General features: G+C 43.2%; 1 protein-coding gene across 5 annotated transcripts in view; it reads left to right on the top strand.

The window, feature by feature from the left end:
• The first annotated feature begins 735 nt into the window (after nucleotides 1-735).
• Nucleotides 736-11,634, top strand: part of LOC140718658 (CTD small phosphatase-like protein 2) — a 72,061-nt gene continuing 61,162 nt past the window's right edge. For all 5 annotated transcript variants that reach the window (XM_073032686.1, XM_073032680.1, XM_073032684.1 and 2 more), the window contains exons 1-2: nucleotides 736-869; nucleotides 5,283-5,333. The gene's annotated coding sequence lies outside the window, so the exon portion shown is untranslated. The remainder of the gene's footprint in view (nucleotides 870-5,282; nucleotides 5,334-11,634) is intronic.

Genomic DNA, 11,634 nt, shown 5'->3' with positions numbered 1-11,634 from the left:
CCTTAAAATCAGTCGCTTCGGCAGATGGGTCTCCTCAACCATTGGCAGCTCATCTAGGAGAGGGAAAACTCTGATCTCCAACTTCCGTTGCCTTGCGGCTATACTCACTCATGGGGAAGGCTTCGGGAGTAAACCCCGAGGGAAAATCTGGTGCTGGGGTCCCTAAGGCAGTCCTACTTTGAGCTTAACGCTGACTGGCAACTCCTGCGACACCACTGGTACCAAACTGTTATCGGTCTTTGCTGTTCCTTTGGCTTCATCAGATACGTGAAAAGGGGGAGCTTGCTACATGGGCATATGATCGTACTGCCCTGGCTTGTCTCGTCAGCTAGGACACAACAGCCACGGTTGTCCGCGACCAACTGATGGCCTACTCCAATGCAATATATATAATTATAATTTAAATACGTACTGCAAACTGAGAGAGCCCCTCCCACTAGGTCACTGACATTTTCGGAAAAAGTCATTGCTTCGCATGAGATGCGGAACAATTTTATTACCTCCCGCCATTAAGATAGAGAAGCATCGAAGACAGTTCTGCCCATCGCCGCCTGCTGTCAGTCGAAGTCGCAGGCTGGGGAAGAAAGATGCTGCCGTTTGAAGTTGGCGGGAAGGGTGAAGAGGGGCGTGACGACCGGGAAGGCCGCTGAGTGGCCGACAGCGAGCGACGGGGCGGGGTCAGCGTGCGCGCCGCTGGCGTCCCGATGCGCGAGTACGTGCACGCGCTGCATCCGGGTTCCCGGGTCGGGAGCCGTCTCTCCCAGTGTGTGTGCGCGGCGGCGGGAAATGGCGCCCGAATGCTGGCGAGTGTAAACAGCGGGCGAGCGGCGGCGCAGCGACTGGGAGCGGCGCGCAGACCCCGCGGACGGGTAAGTCAGCGGCGGCGGCGGGGCTTGGAGGGGAGTAGGGGGAGGGAAGAGTCCTAGGCTCGGTGTGGATCGACTCCCCGCGCACGGACAGGCTTCCTCAGGCCGCCAACTGACAAAGAGGAGCCCGGCCCACCGCGCCGCGCTCCCTGGCGGCGGCTGCCCACTCCAGGCCGTGGATGCGTTTTGGGCCTGACGAACCATCTGTACAGCTGGGGAGGGGCCGAGTGGCATGGCTACAGGGGTGCCTCAGGGTACTGGGCCCTGTGTGCACTCTAGGCCGCCGACTGGATCTCAGGCCTCCTGCATAAACCCATCACTATGTCTGACCAGGAAAGGTCCCGAGATGGTGGCACCGGATAGTGCCTGGGGTTGTTGGGGGTGGTGGGAAGTGAGGAGGGGGAAGGGGAGAGGAGGAAAGGTCATAGGCGCCAATGGCTGCTCCGCCCCCGTCCGGTCTCGGCCGCTCCGCCTACACCGGCATCCCCGGACATATAGACGCTCCGCCCTTTTCCCCCCAGGAACACGCCCCCAAACAACACCTGACCTCCATAGTACCGTCCTAACTGCCCCTTCCTATGCCTCAGTCCTTATCTAATCCACCACCGACCACCACCATATTTCCCTTCTCCAGCCCACTGACCACGTTCTCCCTCCTCTACTTGCACTCCCACCCCTAAAGTGTCTCCACCTGAATCCTGCCCAGGCAACCCCCCCTGATCCCCTACCTCCCCGAAGTGTTCCCTGTATTGACACTACACGCCCGGACACACCCCTCTTCCCGGACCCATACCGCCCCCTTCGCTTTTCCTTCTGAACCGCGCACCCCGTCCTGAAGTTCCCCACCCCTGCAGACCTGTCCTGACACCCCGCACCTTGTTTCCCCTTCACCCTCTGACGTCTCCACTCCCCACGGATCTTCAAGTGCGCCTTCAGTAATAATCATCAGTGTTACAGATTGCCAATTTTCATAGGATGTTGAAAAAATGTGTCTGCATGTTTTTAAATGCAAATTATGGGAGGTCATTGATGGAATTTATCGGTGAACATTGTTTGTAGGCAGTAAGTACGGAAATTCACTTAATAGGCTCAGGTTCAGGTACACAGTTTGTTCACGTGTTTTGTCCTTCTGCCTGCCAAATTATGCAGAGTGTCACACAAAAATCAACTGTGGTGATGTTCTACATCTGCCGTGCTTACTGACTGCCACAGAAGCATGTTTCGGGAGGCAGGCTGTGAATTTGGCATCTTCTTCATGCTTGTCTCAGTGCAGTTGCCAATTATAAAATCACCTGTCCTGCCCTAACAGCTGATTTTAGGCTTTCCCCCAGGAGAAATTCAAAACATTGCAATAAAGACACAGAGCTTGGGCCAGGGTGCACTAAATGCTAAATGAGGTAACTGCTGTAACTCATGATGATTATCTGCTGAGGAGACCTTGGTTCAAGATCTTTATTGTCTATTTATAATTGTTCTGAGGCGTGGTTGATCAGTTGCTTTCCCAAAACTAATCGCTACAGCAGGACTATTAAGAATCTTCTATTGAGTTTCAAGAGTCCACTTTCCAGATTAGCAATTTTCATTGGCATATTTTTCAGCCCACAATTTGCCAGATTTGCTGAATTTAATTTCACAAAGTGCATAGTGGGATTTGACTTCATTTCTGGTATCTTAACTATTTCCGTGCAGTGAGGCGCAGCAGATTTATTGTTGGCACAGGGCCAGATGCACGGAACCTGGATTGGAGAATGCAAGTGCAGTAACTTTATATCAGCCTGTTACTATAAACAAAAGATTCAAGCCAAAAGCTGTCTGCCATTTATTTTATTTTTTTTTATTTGGAGATAACAGCACGTAACAGGCCTTTTCAACCTCACGAGTTCTGCGCCGCCCAATTATGCCCATGTGACCAATTAAACCTACTAACCCTGTACATCTTTGGAATGTGGGAGGAAGCTTGCCTGGTCACGAAGAGAACATACTAACTCCTTACAGGCAGCGGCGGGTTGCTGGTGTTGTAAGAGTGTTACTATACTACTGTGCAGTAGTTGATTTGTAACATCCACTTACCTATTTTCTATCAGAATTCTTTCATCATGTTAGTAAGTGATTTAGATTTAAATGCAAGAAATATTATAAAATAAATGTATCCAAAATAATTGTATGAACAATGACTGACTCATGGAAACTTGGCTGCATGGATTCTGAAGTGGATTGCCCATAGAAATCAGAGGGTGGTATTAGATGGAGGGTATTCTATCTAGAAGTTGGTGTTGAGTGGTCTGTTGGGATCTGCTCTGTTTTGTAATTTTTATAAATGCAACAGTGTTTAGTAAGTTAACGGATGACACGAAGGTTGGTGGTGTTGAAGGAGAGAAGGTTTTCGTAGGCTGCAATAAGATATTGATAGGATGCAGAACTGGGCAGAGAAATAAATTTGGGGACTGGTTTGCTGAGCACCTCTGCTACATCTGCTGGTGGACAACCATCTTAATTCCTGTCCCCATTCCTGTTCCAACATATCAGTCCACTCGGTGGAGGAGCAACACCTCATATTTCGTCAAGGGAGCCTCCAACCTAATGGCATGAACATTGATTTCTCCTTGTGGTAATTTTTTTGCCTCCCTCTTCCCTCTTCCATCACCCACTCTTGGCTCCTCTAGCCCTTTAACTTTCCCACCCACCTGGCTTCACCCATCAACCTTCCAGTTAGTCCTCCTTCCCGTCTCCTTATCTTTTTATTCTGGCGTCTTCCCACTTTCCAGTCTGGAGAAGGGTCTTGGCTGGAAGCGTGATTGTTTATTCATTTCTATTGATGTTGCCTGACTGAGTTCCTCTAGTATTCTGTGTGTGTTGCTCTGGATTTCCAGTATGTGCAGAATATGTTGTGGTTTTGGGCAGCAAAGTGGCAGGTGCAGCTCAATGCACAAAAGTGTGAGGTGATGCACTTCAGAAGATCAGATGTGAAGGTGGAGTACTTAACAATGTGGATGAACAGCAGGATCATTAGATTCTTCAAAGTTCCCTTGCAAGTAGGTCGGGTGGTTAAGAAGGCTTATGGTGATTTGGCTTTCATTAGTCAGAGGATTGAGTTCAAAGGCCACAGCTCTTTAAAACTCTGGTTAGACTACAGTTGAAGTATTGAGTTGAGTTGTGGTTGCTTTATTATAGAAAGGGAGTGGAAGCTTTTGAGAGGGTGCAGAGATTTACCAGGATACTGCCAAGATTCGAGAGAGTGTCTTTTGAGGATAGATTGAGCAAGCTAGGACTTTTCCCATTGGAGTGAAGAAAGGTGAGAATGGACTTGAACAAGGTGTATAAGATTATGAGAGACATAGATAAAGTGGGCAACCAGAACCTTTTTCACAGGGTGAGCTGCAGCCAATACCAGAGTGCATCCATTTAAGCTGAGTAGAGAAACGTTTAGGGGAGATGTGAAATGTAAGTATTATTTTGCAGAGAATGGTGGGTGCCTCAAACACTGTGGAGTTAGTGGTAAAGATTGATAAATTAGGGACATTTGGAGGCCCATGGGTGGTAGAAAAAATAGGGTGTAGGAGGGAAGGGTTAAATTGTTCATGGAGTAGGTTGATATAGATCGGCGCATCATTGTGCAGTACTGTTCTAATGCCAAAGTAATAGACAATAAGTGCAGCAGTAGGCCATTTGAGCCAGCACCACCATTCACTTTGATCATGGCTGATCATCCAGAGTCAGTACCCCGTTCCTGCCTTCTCCCCATATCCCTTGACTCCGCTATCTTTAAGAGCTCTAACTCTTTCTTGAAAGCATCCAGAGAATTGGCCTCCACTGCCTTCTGAGGCAGAGCATTCCACAGATCCACAACTCTCCGGGTGCAAAAGTTTTTCCTCAACTCCGTTCTAAATGGCCTGCCGTTATTCTTAAACTGTGGCCTCTGGTTCTTGACTCCCCCAACATCGGGAACATGTTTCCTGCCTCTAGTATGTCCAATCTCTTAATAATCTTATATGTTTCAATCAGATCACCTCTCATCCTTCTAAATTCTAGTGTATACAAGCCCAGTCGTTCCAATTTTTCAACATATAACAGTCCCGTCATCCCGGGAATTAACCTCGTGAACCTACGCTGCACTCCCTCAATGGCAAGAATGTCCTTCCTCAAATTTTCCATTTTCTAATGGAAAACAAAGCCCAAGGAAAAGTTAATTTACTCATTGTGGTCCTGCTGGACCACAAATATTGGTCAAATTTTATATTTTATTATAATTCCATTTTTTACCTGCATCAGATTAATTTCATTTTGCCCTTATCAAATGCCCTTATCTTAGTTATCAGATTTTTGTTTGTAAGGTATTATTGAATATTAAAATAGGCTTCTTCTAGTAAAAATAGGCTTGAATGATCTAACTGTTATTTTGTTTGATTTTCATTACAGAATAGAATTGAGATTCCATGGTGTGATTTCATCTCCATTTCAGAATATAATGTAAGTAATAGATATAAGGATATGTTTTCACACTTGGTACAGTATCAGCCTCCAGTCTTTGAGGTAGCCCAGAACAAAGAAAAAAATCATATGCTGTGTTGTGCCACAGAAAACAATATTGTCTTTTCAAATTATTTAGACTTGGCAGAGGAAGCTCTCTTGCTTTTATTGAAACCCATTTTTGCAGTTGGATCTCATTTTATGGCAGTATTAATGCTTTCTGTTGCCCAGTTTCTTACCTCCACATTCTATCTATTCCTGCCCACCCCCCAAAAAAAGTAGACATGCAGATTATTTTTGTTATTTTGAATTAACAAAATGGCTTAATCTCAGCTGTATTCCATTCTGCATGAAAGAGGGTGGTCTTTTGATCTGCATGCTCTGTTATTGCTGTTGAGGAATACATTGATCAGCTTGCCATTTGATTCTCTTCTCTATCCATGGATGACATTGTTGAGATCAGGAAAATGGCTGGCATCAGACATTGAACATTTTTACTTGTAATGATCCATTGTAATCATTTTATCCAAAGGAAGAATGTTTTCAATGTTGAACATCTGAAAAAAAGACAGAAAAATTTAAATTGGATTGGGCACCATTTGTTGAGAGATCAATGGTTTTAAGCTAAATAAATATTTGACATTGATTTGAGCTATCAGCTCTGTTTCTCTCTTTGATGCAGTTCAATCCACTGAGCAGATTATTCCTCTCCACGCCTTGTGGCACATCAGGCAGTACTTTTGCTGTTTCTTTAGCATTTTGTCTGTCCTTTCTTTTATGATGCTGAATTGCTAGCTTGGCGCTCAACCCAGCACGGATGGAAAGCCTGCAAGGGGCAAGTCGGAATTTTACCTGGGACCATTTACCTCCAAGTCCAGTGCTGATGCCACCGGCCTAACCGGATGAAGTCCAGCCGGCCTAACCTACTGAGTACTTCTCACATTTTCTTGTTAATTTTCTTTGTAGTTATTTTTATTTGAAATAGATCTGAAGTCCTCACATGTCCATTGGTCACTCAAAGTTGCCATGCAAGTTGATTGAGTTGTTAAGAAGGTGTATGGTGTGTTGGCCTTCAATAATCGGGCATTGAGTTCAAGAGCCATGAGGTAATGTTGCTGCTCTATGAAATCCTGGTTTGATCACACTTGGAATATTGTATTCAGTTCTTGTCACCTCAGAATTGAAGGATGTGTAAGCTGTAGAGTGGATGCAGAGGTGATTTATCAGGATGCTACCTGTATTAGAGAGCATGTCTTATGAGGATGGGTTGAGTGAGCTAGGACTTTCCTCTTTGAGGCAAAGGAGGATGAGAGGTGACCTGATAGACGTGTACAAGATGATAGAAGCATAGAGAACCGACAGCCCAATACAGGCCCTTCGGCCCACAAAGTTGTGCAGAACATGTCCCTACCGTAGAAATTACTAGGATTACCCATAGCCCTTTATTTTTCTAAGCTCTATGTACCTATCCAAAAGTCTCATAAAAGACCCTATCGTATCTGCCTCCACCACCGCCGGCAGCCCATTCCACGCACTCACCACTCTGCGTAAAAAAAAAAACAAAACAAACTTACCACTGACATCTCCACTGTACCTACTCACAAGCACCTTAAACCTGTGCCCTCTTGTGGCAGCCATTTCAGCCCTGGGAAAAAGCCTCATCCTCTGTTGCTCCAAGGAGAAAAGGCCGAGTTCACTCAACCTGTTTTCATAAGGCATGCTCCCCAATCCAGGCAACATCCTTGTAAATCTCTGTGCCCTTTCTATGATCTTTACACCCTTCCTGTAGTGAGGCGACCAGAACTGAGCACAGAACTCCTAAGTGGAGTCTGATCAAGGTCCTATATAGCTGTAACATTACCTCTTGGCTCCTAAATTCAATTCCACGATTGATGAACGCCAATACACTGTATGCCTTCTTAACCACAGAGTCAACCTGCGCAGCTGCTTTGAGCGTCCTGTGGACTCGGACCCCAAGATCCCTCTGATCCTCCACACTGCCAAGAGTCTTATCATTAATACTATATTCTGGCATCATATTAGACCTACCAAAATGAACCACTTTACACTTATCTGGGTTGAACTCTCATCTGCCACTTCTCAGCCCAGTTTTGCATCCTACCAATGTCCCGCTGTAAGCTCTGACAGCCCTCCACACTATCCACAACACCCCCAGCCTTTGTGTCATCAGCAAACTTACTAACCCATCCCTCCACTTCCTCATCCAGGTCATTTATAAAAATCATGAAGAATGAGGGCCCCAGAACAGATCCCTGAGGCACACCACTGGTGACCGACCTCCATGCAGAATATGACCCGTCTACAACCACTCTTTGCCTTCTGTGGGCAAGCTAGTTCTGGATCCACAAAGCAATGTGCCCTTGGATCCCATGCCTCCTTACTTTCTCAATAAGCCTTGCATGGGGTACCCTATCAAATGCCTTACTGAAATCCATACACACTACATCTACTGCTCTTTTTTCATCAATGTGTTTAGTCACGTCCTCAAAAAATTCAATCAGGCTCGTAAGGCACGACGGCATGCTCTTGACAAAGCATTCCTAATTACATTCCTATTCCTAATTATATTATACCTCTCCAAATCTTCATAAATCCTGCCTCTCGGGATCTTCTCCATCAACTTAACAACCACTGAAGTAAGACTCACTGGTCTATAGTTTCCTGGGCTATCTCTACTCCCTTTTTTGAATAACGGAACAACATCCGCAATCCTCTGGAACCTCTCCTATCCCTATTGATAATGCAAAGATCATCGCCAGAGGCTCAGCTATCTCCTCCCTCACCTCCCACAGTAGCCTGGGTACATCTCATCCGGTCCCGGCGACTTATCCAAATTGATGCTTTCCAAAAGCTCCAGCACATCCTATGATGATGAGAGGCATAGATCAATTGGACAGCCAGGGACTTTTTCACAGAATGGAAATGGCTAAAATAAGAGGGCCTGATTTTAAGGTGATTAGAGGTAAGTATTACGGGGGGTGGGGGGTGATATCGCAGAGAGGTTTTATTTACACAGAGAGTGGTGAGTGCTTAGAATGCCCTGCCAGGGGTGGTAGAGGCAGATACAGTATGGACATTTAAGGAACTCTTGGATAGGCACGTGGATGATAGAAAAATGGAGGACTATGTAGGAGGGAAGTGTTAGGTTGATCTTGGAGTAGGTTAAAACATTGGCACAACGTTATTGACTGAATGGCCTGTACTGTGCTATAATGTTTTAAGTTCAATGTAATTTGTGTCGCTTTGTAAGATTTCTTGCAATAATGTGATAATGTCTGTGGGAATGAAATTTGTTGTGATTAAATAATAAGCAAAATATCTAACCACTAGTTAATATATTGTTTGTAGATTTGCTCATTGTTGTTCTTTGGTATGGCATGTCTTTAATTTGAAAAGAAAATATGATACACAGGGCATTAAAATGCTGATTGATGAGCCTAGTTGGAAAACTAAATGAGGTAACAAAACAATTTAATGGTAGAACGATAGATGTGTGTATTTAGAGACACGAGCTGAAGGTTTTGCCATGGCCCTCACAGTTCCCCGGCCTAAACATCATCAGAAATCTGTGGATAGACCTCAAAAGAGCAGTGCATGCAAAACGACCCAAGAATCTCACAGAACTAGAAGCCTTTTGCAAGGAAGAATGGGCGAAAATCCCCCAAACAAGAATTGAAAGACTCTTAGCTGGCTACAGAAAGCGTTTACAAGCTATGATACTTGCCAAAGGGGGTGTTACTAAGTACTGACTATGCAGGGTGCCCAAACTTTTGCTTCGGGCCCTTTTCCTTTTTTGTTATTTTGAAACTGTAAATGATGGAAATAAAAAAATCTTTCTTAGAATATTAGATCTTTAACTTTATGCCTTATGGAAATCAGGTCACCTTTTACTCACTTAGCTATTCACAGTAACAGAAATTTTGACCAGAGGTGCCCAAACTTTTGCATGCCACTGTAAGGTTGAAATAAGGGCAGATACTCTTTGAAATTGGGATGGAGGTTGGGATGCTGAGGAACTTTTAATGTCGTCTGTGTAGTTAATCATTTTTCTAACATAAATACTGAACATTTTCCTCCCATTTAAATAAAGAGGAAAGATAGGTCTGCTGGCTCAGGTTTTGAGCTTTTATTTCACTTATAATGACAATGTTTGGGGAAGAAATGACTGGCTTAATTCCGAATTAAAATGCCCATAATTGTACAAACAGCAATATGAAATTTAATGATTTTTACCTTTTAATTTGGCATATACCAGACACCAGATACAAATCTAATGTTGCAATCTTCCTTATTTTTCCTATTGGTATCCTATACCTTTTCTCACCCAATCACATGATGGAATTTCCCTTCCCTTGTCCTACTAGGCTGGATGACCAAAAGCTTTTTATAAAACCTGGTAAATTTGTTTCTTTGATAATTTCTCCAATTACTTGATCCTTGTGTTCTTATTCCTTCACTCCAGTGAGGTTTGTGGTTACAACTCTATGACATTTTGATACAAATTCAAGATCAAGTTTGGCATCTAACTGCACAACCAAATGAAACAACATGCATCCATGAAAAAATGTCACAAACAGAACACTAAATATTTCCATAAATAAGTTTAAAATATAGTTTGAAATGCTATATATTATCGATACCTTTACAGCTTTTCCAAAGTCCATCCAGATTTTAAAACTTCCTGAGATTACTAAAGCCTTGAGCAAAAATCACTATTTTTCTTGTGATCCACTTTTTCTTCCCTCACTTTTCCTAAACTGCTGCTTATGCATCAGAGGGTCTCAAGCCCAGAAAAGCCTTTGTTCTATTGTAGGCTGCTTTAGTTCTCCAGTTTTGGATGGGGCTGCACTTTGCTGAGGCTCAGCTGCACTCCTTTAATACCTTTGCTAGAATGGATAGAGGGTTTTTTTTGTATTATAAATACTGCTGAAACTTAATATGTTAGATTTCTGTATTCCTCTGATATTAAAACTTTTTGTTAATTTTCATCATGTGTTCTGTCTGCTTCGAGTGTATGTGTGATGTGCTCAATCATTTTGATAAAATTTGTCCTGATACTTAATGTAACCTTCTTGGTAGCAAATATAAAGAGTGATGCAAACATAAATATAAATAAATCTGGCATCTTTCTCTCTGTTCCTCCCTATTCGTTTTTAAGGGAATTAATTTTGACATAGCTGCAACTTTTTAGTTTTGTGTGCTCCCTATGGATTGGTGTTGTTTTGGAGAATCTGAGCAATGAACCGGGTGAAATATAACTCCTCAAAACTCAGTGACATTTGCCGAGTTACACTTTGCCAGTCCCTACATTTTAATACCTTCCCAAGTGCCCAAAACTGCACCATTGCTGTTGTGTTTTTTGCTTTAACTTCAGTCTATTACCTTAATTGCAAACCTGACACAAATACTTTTTCCCAAAGTCTGTTTGCAAATAATGGCCTACAGTTAAGATATTTTCTAGCCATCTTGACTACTGTATGACTTTTCATACTCAAAATAAAAACAGCATCTAAAGACAAGTCCGCTTGTTTATCAAAACTAAAAGGTCTCCACCCAGAATGCTAATCTGGCATTACTTTTCTTCTACTGAAGGACTTGCAACATATCGCCATAATTTTCTATTTTTAAATTTGTATTTTTGAAATTCAGTTTTTTAAGTCTTGACGCCATAATTGAATCCGTCACTGTACTGTAGTTAAAGTACCAATGATTATGTTGGTGTTCAGATTGCTCAAAATGTGTATGAAAGTTTTTCCATTTGCTTCTATTTTAGACTACTGAATTTTAGCTGTAAAGTTCAGACTAAGTTTATTAAGTACATGCATGTCTCCATGTACAACCCTGAGATTCATTTTCTTGCAGACATTCACAGTAGATACAAAGAAACGCAGTAAAATGAATGAAAAACCACACACAGCAAAGACAGACAACCACCCAGTGTGCAAAAGACATCAATTTGCGCAAATACAAAAAAAATTAGATTGAATATCACTGGCATATGTTGTGAAATTTGTTGTTTTAGTAATTAATATTGCTGAGTTGTAAAGTCCTTGACAGTGAGTATGAGGTTGTGGAAACAGTTCAGTGTTGGGGTGAGTGAGTCTATCCACACCAGTTCAGGGGCCTGATGGTTGTAGGGTAATAACTGTTCCTGAACCTGGTTAAGTGGGACCTGAGACTCCTGTACCTCCTCCTCAGTGGCATCATCGAGAAGAGAGCATGGCTTGGGTTATTGTTAATATGCGGTTAATGATGTATTTTTTTATTTGTCATATTTTAA

The sequence above is a fragment of the Hemitrygon akajei genome, chromosome 30, assembly GCF_048418815.1.
Source record: "Hemitrygon akajei chromosome 30, sHemAka1.3, whole genome shotgun sequence".
Classification (NCBI taxonomy): Eukaryota; Metazoa; Chordata; class Chondrichthyes; order Myliobatiformes; family Dasyatidae; genus Hemitrygon; species Hemitrygon akajei.
The sequence above is the reverse complement of the archived record's forward strand: the minus strand, read 5'-3'. Positions and strand labels throughout refer to the sequence as shown.